This window comes from Nomascus leucogenys, chromosome 7b (genome assembly GCF_006542625.1).
Source record: "Nomascus leucogenys isolate Asia chromosome 7b, Asia_NLE_v1, whole genome shotgun sequence".
Lineage (NCBI taxonomy): Eukaryota > Metazoa > Chordata > Mammalia > Primates > Hylobatidae > Nomascus > Nomascus leucogenys.
In genome coordinates this window covers 18,177,133-18,192,848 of record NC_044387.1, presented here as the reverse complement: position 1 = coordinate 18,192,848, position 15,716 = coordinate 18,177,133, and the positions used below count along the sequence as shown (strand labels likewise).

At 39.3% G+C, this 15,716-nt stretch overlaps 1 non-coding gene across 1 annotated transcript; it reads left to right on the top strand.

Annotated features, from left to right (window-relative positions):
* Positions 1–13,856: 13,856 nt before the first annotated feature.
* On the top strand, positions 13,857–13,915 carry LOC115836146. The gene has a single exon (XR_004031139.1). It is a non-coding gene; the product is annotated as a U7 small nuclear RNA (small nuclear RNA).
* The last annotated feature ends 1,801 nt before the right edge of the window (positions 13,916–15,716 follow it).

The window sequence follows — 15,716 nt, the reverse complement described above, 5'->3', positions numbered from 1 at the left end:
TCATCTTATCAGCAGACTCCCAAACTAGTTTTGCATCAATATAACCTGTATAAAACTTAACAAAAATAGAGATTTGAAGGCCCCACTTCAAATTTGTTAGATCAGAATTTCTGTGAATTCTGTCCAGAAATCTAATTCCAGTTCACCATGTTATTTGTGTTAATAATACTTAGATGGGTTAGGTCACATGCCAATATCTCACAGTGTCCATGCAAAAACTAGAACCCTAGGCTTCCTTTGTCTCCATTTGAGCTTGCCTATTATATCACTGTATTTCTACAATCAACTACAGTCTTCTATTCACAGTGTCCTTAGAAGTCTAATTATTATTATTAACCATTTTGTGGTCTGATTTTGTACACTTGGTAAATCTCACTATGTTTTTTCCCCCCCCAAACTCCAGACTCCTCCTGGCAGACGATAATCAAGCATATATTTTGCCCACTTTCTATGGATTCTTCCTGTTCTTTTGCCACTGTTTTGTTTACAAACACAGAGCTGAATCAAGAATTCCTATATAGTAGCTTCACTGAAAGCACATAAAAACAATATTTAACCTAAATACAAACTTGTGCTTCTAAACAAGATAGAGTGGCAGGGACCAGATTTACCTTCCTACCTGAAACAACTGGAAATCTGGACCAAACGTAGAAAACAACAGTGCTTAAGACATTGGCCATCAGGCAACAAAGGACAGTGATCGCTAAAATGTGGGAAACAATGCCTCCCATGCTCCAGCTCACTTCCTAAAGTGAATTTCCAGGCCATAGTGTAGGAAGAGAACAGACTGACAGAACTGAAAAAGGTTCAAATCATACAGCGTATTGTTTCTGGCCACAATGAAATTAAATTCAAAATCAAAACAGAAAGATCCCTAGAAAATCCCCAAATATTTGGAAACTGAATAACCCTCTTAAACTGAAATAAAATACACCTAATGTACTAAATAACTATTGGTCAAAGAAGAAATCAAAGTAAAATTAGAAAGTATTTTATAATAAATGAAAATGAAAATACACATATCAAAAATTGTCGAATATGGCCAAAGTAATATATGAGAGAAACTTATAGCATGAATATGCCTACATTAGAAAAGAAGAAAGGTCTTAGGTTTCACCTTAAAAAAAAAGAAAATTAAGTCTTTAAGTATAGAAAGGGAAACAACAAAGATCAGAGTGAAAATTAAGAAAATAGTAAACAAAGAAACAACGAAGAACATAAATTATGAAAACCAAAATGCCGTTATTATTGATCAATAAAATTAATAAACTACTAACCATACCGATCAGAAATTGATCAGAAAAAAAGAGAAAACACAGAAATTACTAATATCTGAAATGAGAGGGGTGATATCATTACAGATTGTACAGATATTAAAAGAATTATAAAGGGATATTATTAATAACTTTATGGTAATAAATTTGATGACAGACAAAATGGACAATTTCCTTGAAAAACAAACAACACTTACTGAAGAAGAAATAGCTTGGATAGTCTCATATACTTTAGTATATAGCCTCATATATACTAAAGAAATGAAAGCTGAAATTTAAAAAACCTTCTCAAGGTCTGAAATGACCCTCGAGATCTGAAATGACCCTCGAGCACTCTTTCTTTCTCTCATATGTCTCACAATCTGACCGAGGAAAACTGCCTATGTTTTGTATCACTTGGAGCCTAACTACATTCTGTATGACTTTCCTAGGGCTGCTGTAACAAAGTAGCAGAAACTGGGTGGCTTCACACAATGGAAAGTTATTTATTGTCTCACGGTTCTGGAGGTTGGTAATCCAAAATCAAGAGGATGTCAGGGCCATGCTCCCTCTGAACCCTGTAGGGGAGAATCTTTGCCTCCCCTAGCTTCTGGTGCTTGTCGGCATTCCTTGCCTTACAGGTGCATCATGCCAACCTCTGCTTCTGCCATCACGTGTCCATTTTCTTCCTATGTGTCTTTGTCTCTTATCTTGAATCTCACAATTTCATCTTATCTTGAATCTCACAATGTCTCTTATCTTGAATCTCACAATTTCATCCCTCACATATGCTGACCAACCCAATGGCAGCCCTGTGCTCTACTGCCACTGGACCCTCAAGCTGATACATGAGGCATTATTCCTCTCTGACTTCGGTGACTTTTTATTAGAAATTCAAATAATCACCTTTCACCCAAGAAAGGAAAAGAATACTTCTAGAAGATCTGCAATGTCATTAAACTTGAGGGATTTTCAATTTCTGGTTTAAGGCTGTTTTTGTGATCATTTTCCAAGATTGGAATTGTATGTTTCCAATCGTTAATTTCTGGAGTCTTCTTGAGTGACTACAGACTAATTATTACAGGCTTTTTAAATGCAATAAGTATTTTTTCATCACATTTTTAATCAGTTTTATTGAAATGCAATTAACAGCATCTCCTTTTGGAACACGGGTATTGTTAGCATCTATTATATTAAGGCCTCAGTCAAGACTGAAGCTGAAATAGCTCCATATTTATTTACATACATAATTGTGAGAGTAGAATAACAATAGTTCTATTAAAGCAAATGCATACCAACCACATCTATAATCAGAAATTTTATTCTTAAGGGTTAAAATAAGAAGCATACATTGCGCAGAGAAGTTTCTATCTTCTCTGTTGTTTTCTTGATGAGGGAAGCCAGATGAGCTTTATTACAAGTCATATGCTATTATTGGCTTATTAATATATAGTGTGACCATGAGTAATAAACCCAAAACCATAATCACTGAAATCAATAAGTCATTCAGAAAACTAAAATTAGGCTGTAGTATAAATAGCTATCTCTCCTGATAATTTTTGGAGATAAATAAGAAAAGTGGTTAATTTGATTTCTTTTTTTTTTTTTTTTTTTGAGACAGAGTCTTGCTCTGTCACCCAGGCTGGAGTGCAGTGGCTCAATCTCAGCTCACTGCAAGCTCCACCTCCTAGGTTCATGCCATTCTCCTGCCTCAGCCTCCCGAGTAGCTGGGACTACAGGTGCCCACCACCACACACAGCTAATTTTTTGTATTTTTAGTAGAGATGGGGTTTCACCGTGTTAGCCAGAATGGTCTCGATCTCCTGACCTTGTGATCCACCTGCCTCAGCCTCCCAAAGTGCTGGGATTACAGGTGTGAGCCACCGCACCGGACCAATTTGATATCCTTCACCAAATCGGTTTGCAGGTGAATTCAGATGAGAATAAAATGGCCAAAAACAAGCATAAAATAGCAAACATGGAAGGCTAAAAAACTTAAAGAATAGGGGCAATAAAAAATGCAATAATTGTGTTAAGAAATGTTGAATACATTTAAAATCATAAAAGGTAAAAAGGAGAAAGTGGTTTTACTGCACATGACTCATGCAGGCAACTACCTTTCTTAGCACCTATTTCTTACAGGAAAATAATTAGCTGCACACATAAAAGCTAAGATTAAATGAGAACAATTTGCAATCATTCTTGAGATGTGGAATGTTCATGATCACATCCCTATAACATGCACTAACACCCACTGCATAGCTCATGGCCCCATTGATCATAATTTCCATCCATTACATGCCAAGAGCTATATGAACTCTTCTTAAGAGAGAGGAATAATAGTTACTTTATCCTTTTTAAATTTCATCAGATAACACCTTTTCTTTTCTTGCCAATATACTACTATAACTTTATTTGAGCTTATGTAATTGCATATGTCCAAACCATTGAGTCAAAAAGCTACTTCGTACTATTAAAAATATTTTACATACATGTACAATAGCACTCCTCCTCAATCTCAACCCCTCCAGTTACATGCTAGACTTAAACTGATTCCCTAATGTATGCTTTATTCAACCATATCAGCTCACATTATTCCCTACTTAGTACTTCCGTGCAATTCAGACCAGCATCAGTGACTTCCTGTTACTCCTATGTGGTTAGAATTACAAAGGGTTTTGGGGAAAACCCAGCTGTGACATTCTCCTTTATTTCACCCCAGTCAAATATCTGGCTCTTGGAGACCTTCCACTCTCGCATAGAATCTGCTACCAACAGGCTCTGTTTAGTTTCCATTTTATGAATAAAAATTTTCAAACTTTGAACTCAGCTCTAGCTTCATTATTCCAAACTTTCAGTGACTTACAATGAAATTTCAAAACAAATACAGTGCTTGAGGAACAAACACTCCAAGCAATTCAGGGTTCAGGTATGTGGGACTGAATGAATAACCTTAGGATATTTGAGAAGGGAATAGAGTTTTCACTCCTATCTGTCCACAGTCACCTTTTCTAAACCTTATTTTCTCCCTTTTCTTGTCTGTTCTTCCCTGACAGCAAGATGCTTTGTATTCTTCAGCTCTCTGTGACTGCCACGATAATTCATTTACAAAAAAAGTGTTATGTGTCTAATAAGTTACATCTTAGGAATATTTAAATTTCTAAATAAAGGGAAGAAACTCTTTAAAAGTGGGACCAGTACAAAAATCACTGAGTTATAAAACAGGAAGGGATGCAAATCCTTCTTCCTTGGGTTTCATTGTGTGTGGTGGCTTATTCATCCAATTTTTCAACAAATATTTTTTAAGAGCCAATATATACCTTCATGGTGCTTGAATTATCTTATTTAAATTTGTTCTGTACCAGTGTTAGCTGGACATTTGTCTAGCTTCTCTCTCACTTGTGGACTAGTTTCAAGAATAAATCGAGCTGATTATATGGCACAGTAGTGCCTTATATATAGTACTTACTCAATAAATGAGGAATTTAATTCATTCTCATCTAGTTCCCCATTGGAAAAAAAGTGCATTGTAATCTTAAGGGACTTTTCCAATGTTCTACATCTGGTCAGTGGAAAACAAAATAATTCACTAGCATTTTAGGTGCCGGTGTAGAAAAACACTTTTTGCATAATGTTAACAATCAAATCATACCGTATTGGCACCATCTGATTCAAATTTGAATCTTTAGCACCAATTTATTTGAAAATTATACTTTTAATTTTTACATTCTCATAACTATTAAGCTAACTATTCCTGGTTGGTCCTGATGCATTATAGAGTTTTATGATCACTATGCAGTGTGGCCTGACAAGATCTACAGCAGGAACAGCCTCACTATGTTCAGAGTGCATTCGTAAGAAAAGCCTCAGTTTTAAGAGGAGTGATATAAACCTAGAATGACAGGGGAAAAGGGTGACCAGGTGTAGGATGAAAATACAGTTAAATGAAAAATGGCTAAGGAATCACAGGATTTTGGACCTTGAATATCAAGAATTTCAGGGGCCCCATTAATGCTATTTTCAAATCTTTGAAGGTGTTGAATTTAGTAAATGAATAAATTATTTATGTGTGTCTTCGGAGACAGGAATAAAACCAAAGCTGAAGAAAAGGAAAATCAATTGCTATCTGTTTAACTATAACTAATTTATTGAATCAGTTGGACTCAGTAGGATACAAAAAGGAAGAGCAAGAGAGTGAGTGAATGAAGAGAGAGAAAGAAAAAAGGAAGAAAGAAAGAGAGAGAAAGAGGAAGGAAGGAAGGAGAAAGAGAAAGAAAGAAAGAAAGAAAGAAAGAAAGAAAGAAAGAAAGAAAGAAAGAAAGAAAGAAAGAGAAAAAGGGAAAGGAAAGGAATGAAGGAAGGGAGGGAGGGAGGAAGGAAAGAAGAGAGGGAGGGAGGAAGGAAGGAAGGGAGGGAAAGAAAGAAAAAGCAAGCAAGCAAGGTTTTGCCCTCTGACCTTTCATATACACCCCTAGGGCGTTTCTCTTTCCCCATCATTTATTGGCATCTAGGACAAGCCTCTCTGCCCCATTTAGTCACAATAACAGTCTCATTTCAGTAATTTTCAAAGCCCCACCCAATAATATAAAAAGCTTTGAGTCTTATCCTATTTGAAGCTTCTCCCTTCCCCTGTATCTGGCTGGAAATCTGAAGTGCATGAGAGATTGGCCTCCTCTCTCTTCCCAGCTCCACTTCTTCCCCTCACTCCCTAGCTACTCTTTGATGGCGCCCAGGTCAGACCAAGGTAGTGAGAGAAGATTAGGCAAAAGCGGCTCAGTTGTATGCGGTTGGTTGAGTTACTTTCAGGGCTTTTTTGCTGACAGTGTTTCTCAACAGTGTTTCTACAGATTCCTAGAAACTCTTCTACTGGGTATTCCTCCACTGCCAGTCAACCTGGGCAAGGCTGCTCCTCCAGCCGGCTGCTTAGGACTAATCTGGGCTTCTGCTGGGTCCCTCTGCTGTGCTCTCCTTGTCCCTTCAGGCAGTCCTTTTGGGTGGAATCCTTTTCAAGCTGACCTACAGCCAATTCCTTCTGGTGGGATTCAAATCTAGATAATAGTAAGGACATGCATTTGCCTACGGCTGGAGCAAGTGCAGCTCATTCTATAGCTCACTCTCAAAGTCATTTTTCTTCCTTTTGTCACCAGCAAAGCACAGCTCCAGCCACAGCCTCTCCCGTTAGACCAAGAGTAACTCAAGTATCACATCTTCACACATCAAGAGCTTGACCAAAACGTTATTTCAGGGTTTTAGCCTGATTCTTCCTTGAAGGCTTCTCACTTAGAGTGGGGTGGAAAGTACCTTCTTCTCCCCTTATCCCAGTGACACAGAAAATGTTCCCCAAAGAAATGTCTTTCTGGAAGGCTTTCAACCCTGGCCTTTTATAGATGCCTGTGAATGAGTGATAACTAGTGCAGGCAGGTGCAATTTAGGATCACCCCCTTTGCAAGTCTAGCTCCATGATTTAGAATGTTTTGTTCTCCAACTTTGGGCCTCCGGAGACAACAGAAAATAATTTTAGTGAACATCCTTTGGCTTACTTAAAAATGTTTCAATAATTCAGAGGTTCAGAAAATTTAACTATCAGCCTTGTGAACCCCTAAATAATTCAAGTCAGGGCTAAATCTCTGTTTTAGACTGTGAGAGAACAGATAAGTCTCCAGCATAGATTGAGAAGGTGATAATCTCTAAGTTCCTTTTAGCTCCTAGGATTTGCTGATCCACAGGCTGCCTCTGTCAGATGAGCCGAGTGGTCTCCTAGTCTTCAAAAACAAACAAAAGGAAGAACATCAACAGAAAACCAGAATGTGATGCAACTCAATAAACATCTCCACATATCCTACTTGGCTATTATGTATTTGATCTCTTCTCATTTTGTTTGAGTTGGCAAATCATGATAGCACCAAGATTGTTATTTCAACTCTAAAATCAAATCTCTAGAGGGATAAAAGCAGAGTTCTGAATTCAGATGTATTAAGTATTAAGATAATCAGAAGAGGCTAGAAAAGAAAATGGTAACAACACTGGAACGATTAAGCAATGTGGAAATCTTCAACTCTTTAAACATAATTACAATAATGATAATTAAAATAATTTTATTATCTCTTTCCTTTCCTTCAGGGTCTTTCATTTTAATTGTACTTAGGCATTTTCTTTCTCAGGCCAGAGTTAGTATCCTCCCTGCCCCCCAAAACTTGCTTTGGTTTTATTTCTCTCCAATAACTGAAAGAATTAGGTTAGCTTTTTCCTAATCTTCTTGATACTGAGGTGATCAGTAAATGCACTTTTTGCTCTCTCTGCGAAAACTTGGGTGCAGAACTTGTTACTTCTCTGAGTGGTCCTATGGAATACACACACACACACACACACACACACACACACACACACACACACACACCATACGTGTGAAATGTAGATTTGTCACCAGAAAGGGGTCCTGATCCAGACCCCAAAAGAGAGTTCTTGGATCTTGCTCAAGAAAGAATTCGGGGTGAGTCCATAGAGTAAAGTGAAAGCAAGTTTATTAAGGGAGTAAAGGAATAAAATAATGGCCACTCCAGAAGCAGAGCAGCCACGAGGGCAGCTGGTTGCTGATTTTTATGGTTATTTCTTGATTATATGCTAAACAAGGGGTGAATTATTCATGCCTCCCTTTTTAGACCATGTAAGTAAATTCCTGACATTGTCATGGCATTTCTAAACTGTCATGTCGCAGGTCAAAGTATAACAGTGAGGACGACCAGAGGTCACTCAAGTCGCCATCTTGGTTTCAGTAGGTTTTGGCCAGCTTCTTTACTGCAACCTGTTTGATCAGCAAGGTCTTCATGATCTGTATCTTGTGCTGACCTCCTATCTCATCCTGTGGCTAAGAATGCCTTATCTATCTGGGAATGCAGCCGAAGGGGTCTTAGCCTTATTTTACCTAGCCCCTATTCAAGATGGAGTTGCTCTGGTTTAAATGCCTCTGACAGATTTCCTAACATTTGCATAAAGAAGATGGAGAAGAAGGTTAACATTTTGAACCCTACCTCAAATAATTTAAAATTTCTCAGATATTCTTGCCTCTAAAACCCCTCTTCAGCTAAACCTCCATGGAAGATTTTTTTTTTCTTTTGACTTTTCACTTTCTTACTGCAATATCTTGACTTTGGATCCTTTTCTCCTCTCCCCCAGGTTTTCCTCAGAAATTTCTCATTCTTTCCATGAGGAGTCAATTCACTACCTCAGCACCTATTGCACATTTTTTATATTCAAACACATTCCAGTCATGTTCAGCAAACAAAAAGGGCCTCAAACAGCTCCTGCCATCCTGAGAATACAATGTAGCCAAGACCTTTGGCTACTAAAACACACTGACCACAGTTTATCCTCCTCATCCCTAAGGTTTATCAAGGTAGTCTTCTGAATGAGATGTTCTCCTTCTGTAATCAGTTTTCATGCTGCCAATAAAGACATACCCAAGACTGGGAAGAAAAAGAGGTTTAATGGACTCACAGTTCCACATGGATGGGGAGGCCTCACAATCGTGGCAGAAGATGAAATGCACGTCTCGCATGGCAGCAGAAAAGAGAAGAGAGCTTGTGCAGGGAAACTCCCCTTTGTAAAACCACCAGATCTTGTGAGACTTATTTACTATCAGAAGAAGAGCACAGGAAAGCCCTTCCCCCATAATTCAATTACCTCCCACTGCATTACTCCCACAACACATGGGAATTCAAGGTAAGATTTGGTGGGGACACAGCCAAACCATATCATCCTGTCCCTGGCCCCACCCAAATCTCATGTCCTCACATTTCAAAACCAATCATGCCTTCTCAACAGTTCCCCAAAGTCTTAACTCATTTCAGCATTAACTCAAAAGTCTACAATCCAAAGTCTCATCCAAGACAAGGCAAGTCCCTTGCACCTACAAGCCTGTGAAACCAAAAGCAAGTTAGTTACTTCCTAGATACAATGGGGGTACAGGCATTGGGTAAATACAGCCATTCCAAATGGGAGAAATTGGCCAAAACAAAGGGGCTACAGGCCCCATGTAAGTCCTAAATCCAGTGGGGTAGTCACATCTTAAAGCTCCAAAATGATCTCCTTTGACTCCATGTCTCACATCCAGGTCACGCTGATGCAAGAGGTGGGCTCCCATGGCCTTGGGCAGCTCCACCTCTGTAGCTTTGCAGGGCATAGGCCCCCTCCTGGCTTTTTTCACAGGCTGGCATTGAGTGTCTGCGGCTTTTCCAGGCACACAGTGCAAGCTATTGGTGGATCTACCATTCTGGGGTCTGGAGAATGGTGGCCCTCTTCTCACAGCTCCACTAGGCAGTGCCCCAGTAGGGATTCTGTGTGGGGACTCTGAACCCACATTTCCCTTCTGTGCTGCCTTAGCAGAGGCTCTCCATGAGGGCCTGCCCCTGCAGCAAACTTCTGCCTAGGTATCCAGGCGTTTCTGTACATCTGATATCTAGGCGGAGGTTCCCAAACCTTAATTCTTGACTTCTGTGCACCCACAGGCTCAACACCAATAGAAGCTGCCAAGGCTTGGGGCTTCCACCCTCTGAAGCAACAGTTTGAGCTATACCTTGGCCCCTTTTAGTCACAGCTAGAGCAGCTGGGATGCCGGGCACCAAGGGCTTCACACAGCAGTGCCCCACTCTACTGGTACCAATTTACTGTATTCGTCAATTTTCATGCTGCTGATACATACCTGAGACTGGGAAGAAAAAGAGGTGGTAATGGACTTTTCAGTTCCACATGGCTGGGGAGGCCTCTCAGTCATGGCAGAAGGTGAAAGGCATGTCTCACATGGCGGCAGACAAGAGAAGAGAGCTTGTGCAGGGAAATTCCCCTTTTTAAAACCATCAGCTCTTGTGAGACTTATTCACTATCACAAGAACAGCCTGGGAAAGGCCTGCCCCCACGATTCAATTACCTTCCAACGGGTCCCTCCCACAACACATGGGGACACAGCCAAACCATATCACCTTGCATTGATACATGTAATCTCAATGAAATAATGCAAATTTTCTTTATGCTTTGTTTCTCTGTTCTGCCAACTGAAGCTGAGTGGATAATTTGGGGTATTAATTTCCTTGGTAGTCACAGTAATCATGTTCAACCAGATGGCACAAATATATGAGGAAGCAGTTGTGCAAAGTGAAGAGGGTTCTTAGATCTCACACAGCTTTCCTGTGCTCCGCATTTTGAAAGTTTCTGAGTCAGCAAGCCCTGAAGACATCGCAAATAGGTTGCTATTTCTTCCCAGGGTCTGCCCATATTTCTCATGGCTCCAAGAACTACATTCCACAAGATTATTTTTATGTCCAACCATACATCTAGAAACTTGTTTAGATGGAAATAATGACAAAAATGACCCAGATGATTATCCTTTGAATTTATAGGGCACTTTTCTGAGGGACTCCAAATTCTTCTAAGGCTAGAAGTCTCCCTGTCACTTCTCCTCCCTAACTACCATAATTCAAGAAGTAGTGATTATACCTATACATGAAGACTTATTTCAAGGATTTAAATACTTTTTAAAGAGTTAACCACAAATACAGAGTCCTGGCATGTTCCACCCATACCTGATGCCAGGAATTATGAAATAGGAAGCTGGCAGTGAGTTATGGTGCCTACTCTGGTTGTAAAGTAGTTTACTTTCTGCCTGAGTAAAGCATTAAGACATGCGTCAGGTATCATTAGCGAAGTTGTTCAGCAACTGTCAGCCCCCAAATAATTACAGACCACGGTTTCTTCTAAGATGTGCTCCCCACTTTCCACCATGGCAGTAACTGCCTTATACTACCTGTTCCATCAGCATTGCATGTGAGAATGTGAGGCGCAGGCCTGCTGCTTGCCTGAGGTTAATGATTACCCTGTGGATTTTCTCTACGATTTACACATTCTAATATTTTCCTGTTGTGTATGATCACCTGGCAACATTTACAGGGAAAGAAAGAAGTGCACTGCAGGTCAAGATTACCCATAGACTTTCTCACTGACTCTGAGCTATGTGGGTGTGGGTGTCGATGTGTGTGGTGTGTGTGTGTGTGTAATCAACAACATTGCTGCAGTACCTTTGAACCACATCGGAAAAGGAGGAACCAAAGGCAAGAAAATGACTTGAATCAAAATCATCTCTCCAAGTGTATTATTGATCCATAGAAGGAATGTTCTTGTAGGGTTGCAAGATGACGTCCATGAGGGCTATGTGCATACTGTTTAGGACAGATATTACTGCTCTATATATTTAAATTGATGTTTTGTAAAATAAACACACGCAAGCACATGACATGAACCTTCGTCAACATTCCTTAAATACTGCCTTTACTAAGGAAAGCACGGGTCTTCATGTGGTTAAGAGACCATAATTTTGGCCTAGGAAGCTAGTCTTTATGTTGAGAAAATGAAAGCCCTCTGAAAATTAATAGTTCTGCATGTCTTCATTCACTTTACAAGGGCAAATCCACGCTGATTCCTGCACTGTAGCAATTTAAGGAGAGTAAGCATCGGCCTCACCTGAGAGATATGAATCATGATGTAATCTTCCCCAGATTGCCCCCATTCATCCAGCCTCCCACAACTTCCCAGTTCACTACAGTAATACATATCTCCTCCAGACACTTCTGAAAGTTGAGGCTGGACATCTCAGTAAATATGAACAGAGCCTCTTTCCCAATAAGTTAGCTAATTTAGGTTAGTACATTAAAATTCCCTGAAATGGTATTTGGAGTCTCTTGGAACATTTTATTCCTTAGGCAAATGTGGCCCAAAATAAAATTGCATTTCCCCAAAATGCATCTGTTCTAAGGTTCAGGCCCATCCACAGAAAAATACAGCTGCCTCTCTGTGGCTTACCCTGCCTGGATCCCTAATGAGGCTCTGCTAATCTCCAATTCCTATAAGCGGCTCATTTCTTACTACATCTTGGGCTTACAGCTGTGTGGCTTTTGGGACGAGATTCTTTTTAAAAAGCTATGTTGAAAGGCAATCCATTTGATCAGAGAGTAATATCTTGACTTCATCTTTTATCAGTTCCCAGTGATACTTGGGCTGCAGGTGGAATCCTGCAGTTACCTTGTTTAACATTAAAAATAATTTCATTTTCCTGCCAGAAGCTGGTCTTACTGATCATGTTGCTGCTTAGAAGCCTGGAGAATCATGACTTTTACTTAACTTTTAGTAGTGAGAGATGGCAGATAATCCTAATTAAGAAAGAAACACAGATGGGGAGAAAGACTGCAATGCAGAACAAGAATAACAAGTCTGCCGTAGTAGTGATTTCCATAATCCAAAAGAGAAAGGGAAATTGTCAAGGCAGCAGGAATTGCTTTCAAGAGCAGTCTCTACTCCAAGAATAAAGCAGAGATGCAGCTGAACTTACCAGACCCTCTACTTCTTTCTTCAATACGGTTGAAGATTTCAATTTAATCTAGTGCTGCAAAACCAACAGTTCAGTAGAAAACACCACCAATTCTGAAGGGAAAATCAGTTTACTATTGCATTAGCTATATTTAAATTCAGAAGGTCTGGAGACATTTTCCCCAAGGCATTACTTCTTTTCTTTACTTCAAATCATTAGTTAAATCTTCTTTTTGAAGATTTAAAATTAATATAGGAACTGTCAATGCCTGTAGTCCTGTGACTTGCCGTAGTTGATAGTCAGTCTGCTGACTTGGGTGTCTAATACTGTTGTCAAATGATTGAGTGCTTATTAATTACATCCCTGGGCAATGGCAATGGCCATTACCCAGGGCAGCATAACATGAATGCTAAATCTGAATACAGCACGGAGAAAACCTAAGATTCTCAATAAATCAGAACCTATTTGTATATATGGCTCTCATAACAGACAATAGATCTTCTATGTACAAGCAATAAAAAACAAGAAGCAAATCTATCTCTAGAATTAGAGAAGTCATAGCTTTAGGGTCAGCTAAACCTAACTCCATGTAAACACATGAACAGTCCATATTGCCTTCTAGATAATCCATATATTCACAATTTGAGTGGTTTATAACAGATACAACCAACTCAATAACTCACAAATGGAGAAAGTTATGGAAATTGATCAAAGAAATACTAAACACCAAGTATCTCTCATTCAACACTGAAAATTTACAAAAATAGTCTTTAACATTCAGAATCTAAAGGATTGTTAATGAGCCTAAAGGACTTACTAGATCAGTGTCAAAGGTCCTGTAACCTAATGTAGAGAGAAATTTGGGTTCTGTTTTAGCTAGAAAGGGATAGTGAAACAATTTCAATTGGTTGACTATTGCGTATCTCACATTTTTTATATAGCTCATTTACTTCTCATGGCAGTGCAAATATTATTGTCTCCATTTTAAAGAAAAATAAATTGGGACCAAGATAATAGTAATAACACTTACAATGATTGTTTTTATTACTATTAGAGTTAACATTTGGAGGAACAATATGTCAGTTAACCATACTAAGTCCTTTAACTGTATTATCTTACAGAACTGTTCCAGAAAAGGTCGATATTTTCATCCTCAATTTATAGATGAAGAAATTGAGGCTTGCAGAGTTAGAATAATTTGCCCAAGATTACGCAGCAAAAACAATAAGGCCAAGATTAATACCACAGTCAAGAGCAGCTCTTTCAGAATTTGTCTAGCAGGATTTCTAGTTTTTACCAGAAAACCTCCCACAAAAATAAGACCAAACAACAACAACAACAAAAACCTAGTCACTTCTGCTAGGCCACAGCCACCAATTGGGACAGATATGATATGCTTTACTTGCTATAAATCTGATAATTTTTCAAGTTACTGGTAATGTGAAATGTGATGGTCCTCTGTAAATTACCAGCAACAAGTGCAATAATTGAAAGTGTATGGTATTCACTAGGAAAATAAAGGCAATATTTAACATATGAAACCTAGACCAGGCCCAGTGGCTCACATTTATAATCGCAACCCTTTGGGAGTTGATTGCTTGAGGCCAGGAGTTTGAGACCAGCCTGGGCAACATAGTGAGACCCTGTCTCTACAAAAAAACCAAAAACTTAGTTGGGCATGGTGGCAGACACCTGTAGTCCTAGCCACTAGGGAGGCTGAGGTGGGGGAGGAAAGACGATTTGAGCCCAAAAGTTTGAGGTTGCAGTGACCTATCATTGTGCCACTGCACTCCAGCCTGGGCAACAGAGTGAGACCCTATCAAAAATAAATAAATAAATAAAGCATGAAATCTAGTGTCAGGTATTTGTGGTCTAGCCAGTGATATACTCAGCAGGAGTATTACAGTTGTTAGTCCCTGCATTAGTATAGCAAATAAACAACTTCCCTGAACTTCTTACCAAAAAATTTCATGGTGATACCAACATTGCTTTGAGCACCAATAAATACATTCATAGCTCATTTATCCTCATCAGTTAACCTTCATCTTATAAAAGCACAATTAACTATTAACTTCATGATTAAAGGTTGTTCTCAATTTCAAGAGTGGGGACCCTTCAAGATTTTGCCAGCCAAGGTTACATTTGTTTTTTGATTATTGCTGTCTCAGCAAAATTATGAAATACCAGCCGGACACAATGGCTCACGCCTGTAATCCCAGCATTTTGGGAGGCCAAGGCGGGTGGATCACCTGAGGTCAGGAGTTTGAGACCAGCCTGGCCAATGTGGTGAAACCCTGTCTCTACTGAAAATACAAAAATTAGCCAGGCCTGGTGGCACGCACCTGTAATCCCAGCTACTAGGGAGTCTGAGGTAGGAGAATCGCTTGAACCCAGGAGGCGGAGGTTGCAGTGAGCCGAGATCGCGACATTGCACTCCAGCCTGGGCAAAAAGAGTGAAATTCCATCTCAAAAAAATATATATATGTATATTATATATAATTTATATTTATATGAAATACTTTAAGATCTACAAATTGATAAACAAAAAGTTCCAGGAAGAAGTTTGGAAATATTCTTGAATTGTACTAAAGCACCTACAGGATTTCAAAGTAATTTGCCAGACATATTTTCTAATGTAGGTTTTATAGTCTCTGGGGTTTTTCTACTTACTGATTGCATGAGGGGCCCAGGAACTATTAGAGTGTGCATATAACAGTGTTTGTCTCTCTACTTCCCAGGCCCCCTTGCAGCTAAATTGGCCACATGACTGACAGCAAGCCCTGGAATGCAGCCAGAAGTGATAGAAGCCTCTTTCACACCATGCTCCTAAAATATTCCAAGAAATTTTCCAAACCCACTCTCTTTAGTCCGTGCATCTGGAAGTGAAAGTTTTAGAAAGGGTAAAGTCACTTAATGGAAGGGGCCCAGATCTAGCCCCTTGGAGCCAAGCTGTCCAACTAGAAATTCTGCATTAGTATTTGTGGGTGAGTATTAACCTTTGTCGGGCTAAGCCATAGAGAATTGTTTTAATGGCAGTCAGCCTGATTTTATAGTGACCCTGGATCCAGAATATTACTTAGATATTACTAGTATCTACTTCATAAAGTCTC